The following is a 15,224-nucleotide window of genomic DNA, read 5'->3' as shown; positions in this document are numbered from 1 at the left end:
CTCATCTATTTTATTAGAGACTGAGCTCCACTGAAAAATAAATAATGAGGATGGATGGAAAATCTGCAGCTTTGGGCTCTCTCTTAGAACAAGGGCAGTGCTTTGGACAGAGTCCAGCAAAATTACTCTGGACCACTCTTTTATCTTCTAGCCAGTGCCATCAGTTTTGCTAGAGATGGGAAGTATTTCAGGTCCAGCTCTCTCATGCATGCTGCAGAAACTGCAGATAGCACTGGGACAGCTTTGTCCAGGGTGAAATTAAACTGCTGCTGGAGGTGCCTTGCTAAATAGTACAAATCTTGTTTTACAAGTAAACAGGTGTTCAATTAAACAGGTCTTAATTAAAAAAAAAGTTTATAGATCGATTGCATTTTCTATTCTATTGTCTGGCTTCACATTTTATTCTATCATGGCCCCTCCAAACCACTTAACCTACAAGCATTGTATAATACAGTCATACGTACACAACTATTACTAGTGTGCTAAGACAAAATATGAGGCTATTTTTGACCTGACTAGAGATAATGAACTAAGTGGAGTGACCTTACTGCTTTTCACTTTAAAAAAAATGGTGATATCCTTGTCTTGTTTTATATGAGCTGACTCCTATGAATAAACTAATAATAGGGTACAAAAATGTATTTCCCCCCCCTTTTTTAAACAGGCAATTTGACAAAGAAAGAGGACCTAAATGCAAATCTTCAAATATTTCCTAGTACCTTCATAATCTCAAAGACATTATTTTTTTTAAGAGAAACAACTGCTTTACTGTAATAAGGCAATTACTTAAAAGTACAGAACACAATCTACCAAAGAAAGGAAGCCATCCTAATTCAAGAAAGATCTCTGAGTATATTTTATACATCAAGTATATTCAAATGTTGTACATGTTTAACATACAGGAAACAAAGATATACAACTCCCCAAATTTATTTTAAACCTGAAATTGTACTAGGTTTACCTTATAATTGGATTCTTTGTAATACAATAGCCTATGCAAACCTACCTGGCCCTTGGACTGGCTGGCATGTCTGGACTCAACTGGCATTTCAGCTAACTAGTAAGTATACTCTAAGAGCACAAGTCCTCAAATTCTCCTCATCTATTTTTCGTATGTACGTACTAAACTTCCAATAATTGTGAGAAGGAGAGAGGGAAGGTCAAATTAAATATCACAGCTAACTTGACTAGGAAAGCCATGAACTGAATTTTTTTGTAGTCTCACATGATGTGCAATTCAACGATCTGGACATGCCAGAAGGACTTGCAGTGAGGATATGTGAATCCCTCTGTTAAAGCACAGAGACGTCTATATTCTGTTCAGATGTCTGCGCACACATCTACGTGTGGATAGCTTTAGCATGCATGTTAAACCAACCAAACAAACAAAAAAAAGAAGCCTCTGCACACAGACAGGGAACAATCTGCCCAACAGAACAGCATTTGCAGATATGAAGAACAACCAACTAAACAAAACTGAATGAACATCATTTTGTACAAAGAATCCTTAATTCATGAAGGTTACTTGATGTTCAGGCACTTCAGTTTTTTGAATGACTGTGGTCCAGTGGAGAGCTCTCCTACTTGCCACAAGCTGACACAGAAGTCAAACACTGTATTAGCACTCTTGTAGCGAGACAAAGCAGTTAAAAAGCAACTAAAAACCACAACAAAACTTCCACACAAGTGGCTCTAACATCAGTTATGTGAGTTACTGCAACGGCTGAGTGTTTCGCAACAGCAGCCTCCCACCACCAATCACCCACTAGGATGTTTCACTGATACATTATTCAGGATTATTATTTTTAAGCTTTGTAGTTTATCATAGTTGCAGACCCAGTTTTTGTGTAAAAAGGTTACTTCTGTTATTATCTTAAAGCCAATTTATAAACCAATTATACTCCACTGACAGATGAGGTTTAGAAAGCTAGATTGGAGGGTCCTTGGACTTTGACAGCTTGTACCAAAATGAGTCTGCACTCAGGAAAATCTGCTGATGATGTGTCTGCTCCATTCTTAATTCTCTGCCAAACGAGATACTGGGTAATACAGGTCACTGAACCAGCAACTGGCTCCCCAGGACAGCTCAGTTACCGAGGCTCATTAGGTTGCGCTTCGTTACCTACCATGCAGCATGTGCTTGGGTGAGAGGCCAGGACACAAAGCACCTTTTACAGCAATCAAAGCATTTGAGATCCGAGATACAGAATGAACTATGCAGAAATTACTAGACAGTGGGTATGTCCAATAAATATGACAGATCATGGATTAATTAAACAATGTGTAACTACAGAGGCTATTAGTTTTCAGATACCATGCTAACAGTATAGCAGAGGTTTGCAGACATGCGAGGTACTGTGTGTGTTTCAAAACAGCAAACTTAAGGCATTAAGTTTACTATAACAGGCTTTTCAAAATTTATTCCCATTAACCTGAATGTTATCTGATATTTTTACATACTAGTGTGGCAGAAAAGGATAAAATAGGTATTGTTTTACTGCCTTGAAAATATTTCCTCTAGTTATCTGTTTGCCAAACCCACCAAATTTCAGATAAAACATCATGTTTTAAGGACTCAGAAACATCATCTAAGGATCTCTGCAATAATCTGCCATCTCTTTGATCACACTGTTGATATGGAAGATTTTTGTTTAAAAAAAAAAAAATTTCCAGTGAAACCAGAAATCAAAAGCATCCCTATGTATTAATGAACATACCATAACTTTTTAAACAGTAGAATTAAAAAGATGAATTGTTATAAGACATCACACTATAAACTATGTCTCAGTTGCTGTTAAGTCACTGGTATTTTTATTCCAGTGATTATTTTCTGACGTTTTATTAGAAGCTATTTGAGAACATAAAGCAGAACCAGCATACAAACGTAATTTATAATTACTCCGTGGTATTTAGCCACTTTGGTCAGAAAGTGCTCTGAAAAGGCCTAACAGGATTTTTTTGGCCGCTACTTAGGGTACTTTGTGGTTGCAATGTGACAATGATTAAACCACAAATGATTTTTTGTTGTTGTAGGGTGGGTTTTTTTGCCAGCACAGATGTCACAATCTTACTAAAAAAACCCGAATATGGCAAGGTTGTAGTAACTTCTCCCCAAATTGTGCTAAGGTTAAGTTACATTTAATTTCTGAGTGTCCACAGAAAAGGGCAAAAGGCCCGATGTCCCCTGGCAGTGCCACTGAAACGCAGACATAACATGCAATCCCTGTCCTCCCAGCAAACCACTGGAACAGATTACAATCTGCCAACACATAGTGACCATATCAGACATAAAACAATAGGTCCTTAAAAATTCCAATCAAACCCAGTTTAAAAAACAATCCAAAACATCATTTAAATACTAAAACCAATTATTTCTTTTCTCTTCACTTGAGTGCTAGAGAATAATTTGTTGTATTTCTGATTTTCATGCCTTCCTTCTGGCCCAGTAGATTAAATACTCAGTAGTTGCTCAGTTTTAGCGCCTGGTTTCTTGCAGCATCAGGTAAGGCAACTGCAACGGGGCAAGGAATCAGAGAGTGAGAAACCAAAATGCTGCACTCAAACACTGACAACGTTTGGGCAACAGTGAAATTGTTCAAAGCTTCACATACTGTGTCGATAACTACCTGTAAGCCTCACAGCATTGACATTATGGATGCCTGCTTCAGGGATGCAGTTTTAGGCTGTATTTTACAGTGGGGGCATGGCTGCAGCTGGCTGCCATACAATGAGAAGAGCCTGTTAACTTGCCTGTCCTAAAAGGGTGATGGGAACTCTACTGAATTTGCTGCCATGTCAGATACCTGCAGGACTGACTGCAGGGATTACTGGACTTCACCCTGCTCTGTGCCTTGAGTTCCAGTGTCACAGCTCCAGACCAGGCCTCCTTCAAAAACCATCCCTCAGTCCCCCAGTAAGGTGCACCAGGCTGACAAGAGCAGGAGTTACCAAAGGGAAACAGATGACCCCACGCTGCCTCTGATTTCGGACCTCTTCTTCAAAAGGCTGAAGACCATCATGCTATTCGGCCGTATTGTGGTATTTATTCTGCACCAGTACCACATTAATTTTAGTGGTAAACCCATCCCTCCCCATTATAAACCCTGCATATGATGATCTGTAGCACGTCAGATGCAACATCAAGATAAGAGTGCCATGGTGGAACCTTAAGAAAAGCAATTGAATAGATATAGCTGTGGGGCAAGAGGAGGGATTTTTTCCATGTCTGGAAAGATCCAGCACTGGGATTGAGCAGCACTGGCAGACACAATGATTTTTACTGCGTGTTCCTTCCAAAGAAGCGTACATTGAAAAGACAAGGCAAAAAGATTGGGGGAAGGAGGGAAGTGCTTGGAGGGAGTGATTGCAGTGTGGAAACTTATCAATATTTGAAGCTTAGAAAAGACTCTGTTTAGATAAGATTCAGGGCAAACAGCATAATCCATGTCTAGCAGGTTTGCACTCTGACAGTTACAGCTGATGCAGTGTCAAGATCGAAGGACTCACGAACTTTGGACTTCAACTCAAATTACAATGTAGAACGAGTGCATTTCCTGAATACTGAACTGGGGGAAAAACCATGCGCATCAGACCGTGTAAAAGCTGGTTATTTCCCCCAGAGTCACTTTTAAAATCAGAATTGTACAACTTTACAATATTACAACCTGTTACAATTAGGAAAAAATGATTTTTCTTTTTTTTTTAAATAGCCTTAAACAAAAACCATTCACCAGAGAAAGTCTAAAAAAGTGCAGCCCCTTTGGGGTCTGAGTCTGTAAAGACTTCTTAATGTATTTGCTTTGTACAAGCAGCACCTTGGAAGAACCACTGCAAGTAGTGGAAAAACCCACGTGTGGAGCCGGGCTGGAAAGCTGCAGGCTTGCCCCCGAACCAGGGCAGCTCCAGCAGACACGGCCCCAGAAGGGCTGCTGAGACCTCCAGAGGAGAGGGACTGCCGGGCAGAAAGGCCCAACTGTTCTAAAGTGCCTGGTTTTATACACTTGGAAATAACTCAGTGTTATTTTAGTCTTCCTGACGTTGCAGTGGTCACTGTATGCATGGGTCAGCTCCTGTGCGTTAGTCACAAGCGGGGAAGAGCAGCTCCCAGAAGATTTGCAGCGAGACTCGCAGTCTGAAATTCTGCATTTCAACAGATTGCTGCTTGCACAGAGGGACTGGAGAATCTGCTGAATTTGACAGAAAATATTGCCTTTTTCTTTCACCTCTTGCTGTAGGTTACTGCTAGTCTGGGCAAGGTTAGGTTACGTGTCCAACAATGGGAGCTCCAGTAATCAGTGACATTGTTTTTATTTAGTAATATCTTGAAAGAATCAAGGATTGCAACTTGATTGTCAGCACTGTCCGTGCATTCTTTATTTCCTTCAGCTTGTATTTCCTAAGTGGTGGCTGATGCTTTGACCATTTATACTGACAAAACCAGAATTAACTTACCCCAGAAAGCTATACCACCTTTTCTGGGTCAATCTCAGAGAGCTAGCACTCAAAGGGAAACTTATTTATGAACATTAATGCTATTAAGAAAAATACAGCCAACTCCATTCAACAGAGAGGAGAGAGCAGACTAAAATAGCTTTTTAAAACATATATTGACAAGATTTACTTTCCAATCTGTTTCTAACACGGTAACACATTCTTAGCTGCAAGGGGAGAAAAAATACTACTGCTTTTTTTAGGATTTGTGAATATCAAGTACTGGTTACAACATGCCCTGAGAGCATTTGTTCTTCAGAGGAATTGGTATAAAATCTTCAACTTCTGTCATTAATGTTTTATTTCTGAGAATAATTGTTTTGCTTCAGATATTACAGCAGATGAATAATAAACATCAGCACTTTGCCTAAAAATGACAATCTGAATGGAAACAATTCATATGGGCATTCTGAAATTATACAAACTGTAAAATAGATTGTACTCCCACACTGTTCCCCATTGTGCTATTGTCAAAAGGTCCAGTTTACAATCCAGTTTCTTTCTAAAAATTCATCAAAATTAGCTACTGTTTTTATACGGCACAACAGAGAAGCGTGCCCACAAGTACAACTCTAGACTACATAAAATAAAACTCAAATGACTTGCATGTAAAAAACACCCACTGCATGTGAATGAGTACTTGGAAGGAATAAATATTAATAAGAGTTACACTTACTTTCTTTAGGTATAATTAATTTTAATCCTAGTTGAATACAGTGACAATTACTCTAAAGCAGTATTCAAAATAGCAGCAAACAAAAATCTGAATTTTAAAGAAGTTACAGAACTGTCATGGACAAAAAGAAGTTGTAATCTGTGAAGCTGCGAATTTTGAATTTGCATATGTTCCTAAGCACAACTCTGCTCAACTTAATAACAGATACAACTGCCAGTAATACAATCTGCTATGTCAAATACCCTAGCTATTAGTTTCCAATTAAACAGTTCTTTAATTATTTGGGTTGTTCTAATCCCCAGTCTTAGTACTATTCCACCTAAGCTAAATTTGCCACTACTCTTTTTTTTGTGAGAGACATGTTATTAGAACATAGAGCAGGGAATTATACTGCTACTTTGAACTCAAATCACAGCATTTTCTGTTGTATAAAATAGGTTATTTATGAAACTAGTACTTGTGCATCAAACCTACCTCCTCCTGACAGTCTCACTGAAAGAACCGTGCCTCAGTATTTAGATACCAAAATCTCTTCAGGAGTATGCACCATCCAGAGTTTACATTCTGCTGTACAAAAATACAGATCATTCACCCTCTAAAGTCACTGGGCTTGTATCTACCTCCATGAGCTTTACTACTTGACTCCTTTAGCATCAGGCAAACAGGGAGGAGGTAAAACACTGCACAATATGACAACATTCCTTGGAAGGATGTACATGGGGAGACTAGCTAAGGCGGGCCCCTCCATTGCAAAGCGGTTAGGAAGCTACACCAACAAACAAAAATTGAAGAAATCAGGAGAAAGGCACTAAAGCGGGCATAGGGTTTCACACAGCAGCTCAACACTTGTGCAGTTGCAGCTGCCCAGAAGACAAAGATCAAGACCAGGTGGAATTAACTTTGTTTAGCATCCTGTACTTATAAATACACAAAGGTTTCTTTGGTCCTCTGCCACCAAGGGGAAACCAGAAAGAGGAGTGGCTCACACTCAAACTCTAGGCATGACTGCAGCAGCAACCTAAATACTAACATGCTCAGCCTGGTTTTAAGGTTGTGTATGGCAGGTGACACACCAGGGGGTTATCATGTTTCATCGTAATGAACCGCCAAGGACCTTTCCTCCCAGTTTTTAAAGGAAGGCCTCAGAGTTAGACCTACAGAAAGGTCTAATGCCTTTCTCTGAGTTGTTCTGCACCTCAGTTTGGCCCTAAACCTCTTAACGTGAGAAAGAAATGACAGAGTGGAAGGGTTACTGCTAACCTGAGAGAAACACCTTCAGACACCTATCGTCAACTGCAAAATGCAAGACTTGGCCTGGTTAGGCAGCTGGAGCAGGGACAGAGCAGGAACCAGCCACATATCTGCCGGCCTCCGCTCGCTGGCTGTTCACTCCAGCTCTCTCCCCTCAGCCTCTTTACCTCAAAAGACCATAGTCTTTTGGGAACTACTTACTTCTTCGCATTTATTCAGCACCTACAGCAAAAGGGAACCCATTCCTGGTAGGCTCTAAGGATCAGCCGGTATCTACCTGATTAATAAAAGGATGTTTTATTTGCTTGACATGTGGCTCTACTTCTTTACCTGAAATGTTTTTGACTGTATTTGGTTTTGAACAGTTTTGAAGTATACTTGACTGTGATTACATGGCAATCTTGACAATTAAATCCTCAATGGCTGATCCTGGAAGAAAGGAGTTAAGAGCTTAAAGACCCCATGTCTTTACATGAAACTTGAGTTCTGACAAGGAATTTTCCAGCCCTAATACAGAGAAACCTCCATCTTCCATTATCAGAGATGATGTTAGTCCTGGGACAGAGAGACGTTCCTCAAACAGCATTTATCAGAAAAGCAAAGCCTGAAAGCCAGAGGCAACACAATACTCACTCTCTTGGATAGTAAAACACAGGACTTGGGGATATGCATATACCCCTGAGCATGAACTCCAACTTGAAAAAACGCAGAGATACAAACCCTATAGAGAGACCCTATAGTAATGTCAGCGTCCCAGGGAGTAAAGCTTTCACACTGCATGTAAACTGACTTGGTGAACAACAACTTCTGTGCATATTTGGAACTATTTATTTTTCATTTTATTGAAACAAACAAACATCAATCATCAAATATTCCCAGCTGCGCAGCTCATGTCTGAACGCAATTTCGGTTCAATGGGGACTTTGGATATACAAGGTTTTTAAATCATATAAATGTAGAGATAGGGAATTGAGTGGCTGCCAACCTGGCCTTACTCAACTGTTCCTTGGGAGCAGTTTGCTAGACAAAGAGATCTTTTTTTTTAAACTGGAATTTAGGACAATAGACCTTACTGATCGAGGTGTTTTAATTCTTTCTCCCTCTCCCCCCAAAATATTAATGTTTATAATTTAGAGACTGAAAAAAGTTTTTTCTGTTCATTTTTTTAAACATACACAAGTTTTGCAGTAGTATCAGGAATGCTAAGCACAACAAGCTCTCTTCCTTCCCCTTCTCCTGTGACTTTCCATTACTCTACAGAGAAGACAGGGAGGAATGTTAGGAGGTCCCAGTGTGCAATTGCAAAGGGATGAAAATGGAAAGTATGTGATTGCTCCAATATTTAGCTCATTAATCTTAAAGACTCTGTTTATGATCTAGCGCATTAATCCAAAATAACTTTAATTGCAAAGCTTAAAGATAAGCGTACCTCCTATTTCTTCTCAACACAGTAGCAGATTCAATATATTTGAGAAACTTCAATGTTTCTATAACTAGAAACTGTATATAGAAACTTTCAATATGTAGAAACCATACTGTCCTCATCAACTAGGAATTAAATTTATAGAACTCTATAATTATTAATATTCTCTAAATGCTCAAGATAATAATCCAAATAATAAGTAGCAGAAATCCCTTGAGAGGCTGGACTTTGTATAAATACACAGTTATTTGCTAAAGAATAAAAAAGAAGCTGCTCTACAGTAACTTCCCAAACACTATTGGACTCGTATGTCTCACTGACAGTAAAGCACACATATGGGAACACAGCGATACTCAAAGGTGGGTTAAATATGAATACGCTTCACACACAGAAACTGAAGAACATTGCTATCCATTGGCTTGCAAGGTACTACCTACTATGTTAGGAGCTAGAGCTAAGCACACAGGCGTCGATTCTCATCATGTCTTTTCTCACATCACTGCCATTTGCATTTGCATGTTTCAGAATATGTTTAGAGTCACGGACTGATTTAGGTTAGGAGGGACACCAGGAGGCTATCTGGTCCAAACCCTGGCTCAGAGTAGGGATAACTTCAAAGCTACATCATGTTTCTTCAACAAGTTGTTTTCTAGAAGTTTCAGAGAGGGACTTTCAGCAAAACCGATTATTTTACAAGTTTCTACAAACAAATTTATATTAACGACAAAGAGCAAACAATACTGGTCCCCCAGGTGTAACAGGACAAACCAGGACAGATGGTTGGTAAAGCTAATACATTGACATTGGATCCAACTTACACGACTGGGACAAAGAATGAAGCGAGACAGGATTTGGGAACAATGCACATGTGCCCTTTCAAATTCTTTAGATCTTTCCACTATCAACAACCATGTCAAACTTGCTCACAGAAGGGTCTAACCTATCCCTGCAATTCCGGCTTTCAACTGCTACCATGACAGTTGTCCACTGGAGATACGACAGAGTTGAGACCACACACCCAGCCATTAACCATTACTCAATATAGCCTTATGCCTACTGATGTGCTACACAATACTTTCTCCACTACAGTTTGCTTTTTTAAAGCCTGGGCAGTAACAGAGGTGGGGGAGAGCTACACTGAAAGCAGTATTTTTATGGTTACACCATCCAGGACTCTAGAGTTAGGCAGTAACAATTGCTACTGTGTCTGGGAGCTTTGCTTGGACCTTCAGTGCTGGCATGTTATGGTCCAGTCCGTTAGTTACATGACCATCTCCTCCTTTAGACTGGATTTTCAACAGTAGCAAGGCCTTTTGGATAATGCAACCTTTTTCAGTCCTGCCATAAAACTTTTAAAACCTTTTGGAGATGTTCAGTGATACTCCCCAGAGGAACAGATCCACTGATACGTTTTGTAATGTAGGCAGCTGGCTAAAAGACAGAAAACCTGATGCAAGCAGAACTGCAACATCCATTCATGCATTACTACAGACAGGAGAATCCATATGGAGGAGAGTCTCAAAAGTACCTCAGCCCAGTGGAAAAGCTTCCATCAGACCAACCAAAGCTTCCTACCAACCACAAGATGCAAATCCACAGGAAGCCCCAACTTCTTTTAGTTCTAGGGCTAGCTTATTTCCAGGAGACTCTAACTCCAAGGCAAGCACTGCTCCTGCCAGACCACTGATAGTGTCTGTTCCTCAATAAATCCTCTTCCATCTGTTGGAAAAGCTGAAAGTGTGCAGGAAAAGAAACAAGAGACCTCACAAAAAAGCAAGCATGGCAAATGGACCTGAAAGGTGCCACTGGGAACTAGCAACCATTCTTGCGTCAGACTCAGACTCCCAGCAGGATGCTAGGCAACTTGCTTCAAACACAATTTTTTATTTTTATTTATTTTACATTTCTTCATTAATCATTTTCTCTCATTTTACCAGTGTCTGGCTTGACAATCTGGAGTCCGATTTGCAGAAAGGCTGGGCACTCGCAGCTGTAACAGAGGTCAAAACAGCTGGGGTTTGAGCAAGAGCAATGTTCAACTCCCTTAAAAAAAAAAAAAATCTCTGATCTGGTGAGTTTCAGTCTTGGAATCCCAAATGAGTCAATAGCTTTTACACTAGCTTCTCCAGCTTGTCTGCCACTGCCTGCAGAAGGGGAACTGCTGCACACTCCCACATCACTACGATGAAGTGCAAGAGAACTTACTGCCTGCCAAGCACCTGTGTACCATTACGATGAGCACTCTGAGAAAAACTCCTAAGGATGTTAATAATTCTGAATTCAGAGCAGGTTTTGAACAGCAGGCAATAAACAGCTCTGGGCCACGCATGGAACAAAAGGTTAAAATAAATTATGGAATAGCTGCTCATTAGCTCAGCTCTTTCTGTTATATGCATTGCATGAGGATAGCAGAGCGAGAAACAATGGATGTTATCTACAAGAAGATTTTAATTCCAATCATCCTTGGAGGTGAAATCTCTTGGTTGTCCCCACTGCTGTGTTTTGGTTTACACAGCAGAGTTTTGAAGTCCATGAGTTGAATTCATTTCAGATGAAAGTACACCGGGAGATGTGTACCTAATATGTCTCTACTGATTTAGGAAATCTAATGAGATTAAAAAACAATGCAGAAGTGAAACATTATGACGCTAACTTCTGGACTACTCCAAGTCTGGGATACTTGGCTTTACAATTTCTCTCTTTTTTTTAACAATTCTTTTATGTAGAGTATCTATGTAAAGACAAATTGTTTCTCAAATCACTGTTCTGAGTAAGAAGCAGACGATGCCTCAACCACCCAAGTGAATGGAAGTGTCAATATTCTGCACATCCGGCTCTGCATTTTAGTTCTGTGGAAAAGTAAATTTAACCCAGATGGACTTGACGCATTAAGAATATTCCCTAAGTAGAAAGGCGACATTCCTCTCTGACATTTTGGATCACAAGCCTGACTTTGTAGGAAAGAGACAATTATCCCTCTGCCACACAAGTATGCCTTTTTGACTCTTTCGCTTCAATGATAAGCATCACTGTCTTCACATGAAATCCCTATTCAGTAGTTTCAAAATTGCTACTTATGTAAGACTGACTATGTCTTTCTCCTCTTTTATTTTAAACAGATTTGTTTTGTGGCAGGAGGTGTGATGACTGCACAGAACTTGGGCTACAAACTCACAGAGAGCATTTCTTAACTTTCAGAATATTGTTTGGCCTGCAGAAGGAATGATGTTCTTTCAGTTGGAAGGTAGGGAGACCCATATATATAATACGAGCTGCCTGCATGTGTGCACCATGCACAGGATGTAGTCAGATGAATGCTTCTCCACAATAAAATACAATGTTTTGGAGTATTTTTTTGAATTATGGCAACCGTTTGTATGTAGAAGTATAAACAAAATGTATTAGGAGGTCTGTTACCTCTCAGAAAATAACTTCACTTGAGAGTCAATCAGGTTCATATGAGAGCCAAGTTGAAAAAAGAAATGCAAACCTCTGAACTACACATATCTATATAAATGTTTAAGGTTTCTAGCAAATGCATATCGTTCCACAAACACAGTTATGTAACCCAGTATTTGGTTAGTGACTCTCCCTAAAGTACTCACTCCCTATCTTGCAATGAGAGGGACTCCAGGAATCATTAACCTTCTGAAGACAACAACTAGATGTCCCCTGTGACCCTTTGCCACAAGGCATAATTAAGGCCCCAATTCTGCATCTGGAGAGAAACCCCATTTTCGACAGCTGCTGACTCTGCTGCGTGCACTCCTTCTGCGCAGCCTGCCCCACGAATGGTTACTGCCATGCCAGCCAAGTCACTGGGCTGTCTTTGATCTTAGGAACCCTGGGAAATTCAGACAAACAAAAATAACAGCAAAATGAACAAGGGCTCCATAATTTAGAAAATCTGACTAAAACATGGTGGGGCTGGGTTTTACATTTAGTACCTCTCAACCCACAAGCTTTTCTGCTTCCTTTTCGAGGCAGAAAGTAGTAACTTTCCGTCAGACAGGGAGAAGAGACACTGGAGAGCTGAATTCACATGGCCCCTTCCTGCTCCCCTCTCTGACAGCACCCGGCTCCCGCAGGAGCAGATCCCAGTGCTTTAGTCAATGAACTAACAAATGAGGTTTGCTCAATGAGACGAAGGAGACTGCAGCCTCTCCCACAGAAACTGCCTTCTCTGGGCAGCTGTAACAATACATTCAGTTTGCATCCACCCCTTTGAGGGGCTCTGGGGTTTCTCAGCAGCCAGAGAAGTATGTGAAGCTAACCATGCTATGAAGGTCAGTGTTCCTGTTTCTTCTTTTTCTACAGCAGAACATTAGCCTTCCAGGAGACCCCATGCCACTTTCCACTAGCAGTCCAACAGTACATGACATGGCAGTTTTTCTGTCTCAGTCTTCAAACAGCCAACCAGAACATTTTAAAGGACTTCGGTGGAAGGTACAAAGCAGATGCATTTCTTTAAAAGGATTTATGAAAGCCTTTTAGAGAAATGTCTTATTTCCTATGTCCCCTTTAGTAAGAAAAGGGGTGTGATTGGAAACAAAGTAACTATTTTAATAATATCTGATCTTTCAAATTATTTAAAGTTGTATATAAAAGAGGATCTTTAATCCAACTCATCATTTCAGTTTGAACTGTCTTTAGAACACTCTAAAACTCATTTCAGACATTGTAAATACTTTTCTACCAAATACCTATTTTAAGTGTTTCATGCCAATTTCAGTAGTAAAGAGTCTTTGGCCTTTGGTGTGTTTTTGAGAGCTCATCAGAGGAAAATATAATAACGTCAGATTTTTTGCATCAGTGCAGAACTAGTAGGGTACAAGCTATATGGACCTAAAAAGCAGACTTTCCCAGATGGTGAAAATTTTTGCACATTGCAAGAGTCCACCCAGATCTGTAATTCAACAGAGTGCAAAAGGTCCAGGTTACATTTCACTACACAGAGGTACCAAATGAACCAAACCAATGAACCAGTCCACAGAACATGAGTTTCACCTGCTTTCTCTAGCCAGAAAATTCATGATTACTAGTCTCATAAACAGCATTTGCACCATTCTTCTAAACAGGCAAGACAACTAAAGCGTGGTGAGAACAGAAAGTTCAATCCCACCTTCTGCCACAGAAGAAGAATGATTTTTCTGTCTATGAATCTCAAATTCCCCAGGCTAGTAAAGGATCCTTGCAACTAATTTTCAGAAATACTTAGCTTAGTATGTCCTTATTCTCTGACACTGTAAATAAAGTGTTACATAAACTGAGGAATTCTCTACATCATCCTGAGTACAGCATCATATTAGCTCTCAAGTTCTGAAGATAGTCCGCGACTTATTAGCATGAAATACTGCCAAAAATGTTACATGAAATTAAAGGTGGCACTGAAATGCAAAGCAAACTATGAAGAGGAACAGGAACAAGATTCTTCAGGGGAGAAACAGAAGATGATGGAAAATGCATATTGTTATTAAAACAGCAAAGTATCTAGTCTCATTTTGCAGATAAGCTTCAAGTGTTAATGCTCTCTTCCAAGCTGCTCAAACGAACAGTGCTGCTGCCAGCTTGTATAACAGAAAAATTACATGTTGTGACTGGCAATCCAGAAAGCCTGTGCACTCAACGCCTGATGATTGAAAGCTACTACGGTAAATTTAAAGGATAAGCGTGCTTTATGCATTAAGTACATTTTTCTCACTGTTCTATTAGTAATACTGAGAAATGCTCAAGTACTCAAATCACAGCAGCAGTTAGCTCTATAAGTATTTATTTGCTGACCTGAAAGCAGAATTGGAGAAAAATAAGATTTTCACCAAGCCAGGCAGTTGTTTCAACTATGAAAATGCATACTTGATGAGCTAGCTTGCCTGCAATTGAAAGGCATACAGTGAAGTACCCAATAGCCAGTGCTTTCTAAAGCTTTTTAAGGCAAATTGAGTATTCTTCCCAAGGATGCACACTCCATCCTCTTTTTCAACACAAGATTTCTATTGAGCTTACACGTAAAATACAGAAAATGCTTGAAACAAACCAAAGCATGACACACATGCTCACTCAAACTCTGACTCTGGTTTTGGCATAAGCTTCCTGAAAAGATGCACGCCAGTGTAAACACACACCAGAGTAATAACTGTCACCACCAGATTAAAGGAATTGAAAAAAAAAAGTGGAAGATTAAAATACCTTTTTAATCTTATTGATAATTGTTTATGTGTTATTTCTTTAAAAGTGTTGTATGGGAAATGTTGTGTGTCCTACCTCTATCCTCCACTAGGAGCTGTTTAAACATGGATATTAATTTTGTCACCTTATTCCTTTCCAGCACCTTCTAAAATCCAAACATAATTGTCTTGTCAGCCTGAATGCTGCCATCAAGCTTGT

The 15,224-nt window shown here is 39.8% G+C and overlaps 1 protein-coding gene across 1 annotated transcript in view; it reads right to left on the bottom strand.

The window, feature by feature from the left end:
- Positions 1–15,224, bottom strand: part of PEPD (peptidase D) — a gene marked incomplete at both ends in the record, with an annotated part of 97,449 nt that overhangs the window by 13,381 nt on the left and 68,844 nt on the right. The gene's annotated exons all lie outside the window — the stretch shown is intronic.

The sequence above is a fragment of the Pterocles gutturalis genome, unplaced genomic scaffold (assembly GCF_000699245.1).
Source record: "Pterocles gutturalis isolate BGI_N339 unplaced genomic scaffold, ASM69924v1 scaffold6600, whole genome shotgun sequence".
Classification (NCBI taxonomy): Eukaryota; Metazoa; Chordata; class Aves; order Pterocliformes; family Pteroclidae; genus Pterocles; species Pterocles gutturalis.
The sequence above is the reverse complement of the archived record's forward strand: the minus strand, read 5'-3'. Positions and strand labels throughout refer to the sequence as shown.